This window comes from Kryptolebias marmoratus, linkage group LG16 (genome assembly GCF_001649575.2).
Source record: "Kryptolebias marmoratus isolate JLee-2015 linkage group LG16, ASM164957v2, whole genome shotgun sequence".
Taxonomy (NCBI): domain Eukaryota; kingdom Metazoa; phylum Chordata; class Actinopteri; order Cyprinodontiformes; family Rivulidae; genus Kryptolebias; species Kryptolebias marmoratus.
This window is the reverse complement of record NC_051445.1, coordinates 29,441,905-29,444,265: the sequence shown is the minus strand read 5'-3', so window position 1 is coordinate 29,444,265 and position 2,361 is coordinate 29,441,905. Positions and strand designations below refer to the sequence as shown.

Here is a 2,361-nt window from a genome sequence, read left to right as displayed (position 1 = left end):
TCCCTTTGGACATTGTTACAGACCGAGGGCCCCAGTTCACATCCAGGGTCTGGCATGCCTTTTGTCGAGCTTTAGGAGCCACAGTAAGCCTTTCGTCAGGTTTCCACCCGCAAACCAACGGCCAAACCGAGAGGGTCAACCAGGAATTGGAGGCAGCCCTGCGCTGTATCGTCCTTAATAACCCTGCCTCTTGGTCTCAGTTTCTGCCTTGGGTAGAATACTCCCACAACTCCCTGACCAGTACGGCCACAGGTATGTCCCCGTTCGAGGTGTCCTTGGGCTATCAGCCGCCTCTGTTTCCCTCCCAGGAAAAGGAACTCTCAGTTCCATCTGTGCAGCATCACCTTCGCCGGTGTCGTCGTTTATGGCGACAGGCCCGTGCAGCCCTCTCCCAGACGGCTGAACGCAATCGACTCCTGGCCGATCGTCGCAGGACCCCGGCTCCCAGTTACCAACCTGGTCAGGAGGTTTGGTTGTCCACCAGGAACATACCTTTAAAGACAGACTGTAAGAAACTCTTACCCCGTTTTATTGGCCTGTTTCCCATTACCAAGGTTATCAATCCAGTGACTGTTCGCCTTGACCTTCCTCGTACTATGAAGGTCCACCCCTCATTCCACGTGTCCCAGGTTAAACCTGATGTCTCTACTCGCCTTTGTCCCCCCGACCCCGCTCCCCCTCCACCTAGGATTGTTGATGGTGGCTCAGTTTACACTGTTCTTCGTCTCCTGGATGTGCGCCGTCGGGGGCGTGGTCTGCAGTACCTGGTGGACTGGGAAGGGTACGGTCCTGAAGAGCGGAGCTGGGTGGCACGTTGTGCTATCCTGGACCCTCAGCTCATCCGGGACAATTTTTGGAGACTCTCAACTAAATTACCATCTTGTTGTCACAGCTGCTGCTGAGCTGTGTCTCGTCACACCTGATGATCATCACCCTGATCTCCAGCTGCTGCCATATAAGGATGGAGCTTCCCCCTGCACGGCGTCAGATTGTTGTGAAACCCTCAGCGGTAACACCTTCAGTCCTGCCTTAGAATCTTGACCAAACTGTCTGGTTACTAACCTGTCTCTTCCTTCTACCCAGTGGCCTCTCCTGTCCCTGATCCTGACCCTCTCCACTGGATTTGGACCTCCTGGCTCTGACCCTCTGTCCCTGAGATCTGGACTCTGTCCTGACCGGATTTGGACCCGCTGGCTTAGACCCAGGCCCGCCAGCCTAGAAGAAGTTTATTCCCTAATAAACGCCTCTTTGTACTCTCTGTTCAGTCCCTGCGTCCATCAGTGCCTGCCCCTGTCACTTGTTCTTAGTCACGTGACCTCCCCAAATCTTAATTTGAGTTTTAGAACATTTTGTTTGAGTTTTAGACTCATTGAGTCTGGACATCACTGCATGTACTCAGGAATGCAGTTCACTGTGCTACCAATCAATGCTGGTTAAAGCTCTATCTTGTAAAGAAGAAGCCATATGTAAGCACCATCCAGTTAAGCCGCCATCTTCTCTGGACCAAAGCTAATTTAAAACAGAGTGAGGAAAAATGGGAAGTTATTCTATTTTCAGATGAAAAAATAAATTTAAAAAAGTAACATTTTTTGTTCCAACATTTGATATGTTTACTATATTACATTTTGAATAAAATATTGTCTCAGTGTCTCAACTTTTACAGAATTGGGGTTGTATTTCAGAACATGACAGTCCAAAGCTTGGCAGACAGTTCAGGCACACTGAGGACCTCCAGCTAGATCAGGTAGTGTATGTATCTTTCACATATTTTTGTACAGAGCAAAGAGCCAATACATCTCTCTTATCTGCTGAGATTGCTCTTTAATATTTTCAGTGGGAGTAAAAAATCAAATGTGAATTAAACCTTTGAGCATACAGTGGACCAAACAGTGTCCTCCCATTGGCAACAGAGGAAAGCAAAAGATAAATGGGACCTCTCTGTGGGTTTTGAGGACTGCAGCTATGTGGGTGCTTTGTCATCATAATATTGAAAATGAGTTTTGTGAGAGTTTGTGCCGTTTGGCCATGAAGGTTTGTGCTGCCTTGTTTCACAACTCATTAAAGTCAACATTTTGATTGACTACTTGCTATTCAAGCCGAATATTGGCTCTGTGGAATTTACATATGGAAAATGTTTGTATTAGTATTTTTTGAGGGGAATTTTGACCTTGACAGTAAAATAAAACCATTTACTTACCAGCAGGAAACAATAGACAGAGGTGGAAAGAGAGAATAACCTACTCAAGTTAAAGAACAATTACTATGTTGAAAGCTTATACAACTACAAGTAAATTTACTTATATATAAAAAGTAAAAATAAAAAGTCATTAAAAATTTACTTTGAGTAAAAGTTACGTTGTA

The 2,361-nt window shown here is 45.9% G+C and overlaps 1 long non-coding RNA gene across 1 annotated transcript; it reads left to right on the top strand.

Annotated features, from left to right (window-relative positions):
* Positions 1-871: 871 nt before the first annotated feature.
* On the top strand, positions 872-1,651 carry LOC119617789. Its single transcript, XR_005234199.1, has 2 exons — positions 872-1,009; positions 1,084-1,651. It is a non-coding gene; the product is annotated as an uncharacterized LOC119617789 (long non-coding RNA).
* The last annotated feature ends 710 nt before the right edge of the window (positions 1,652-2,361 follow it).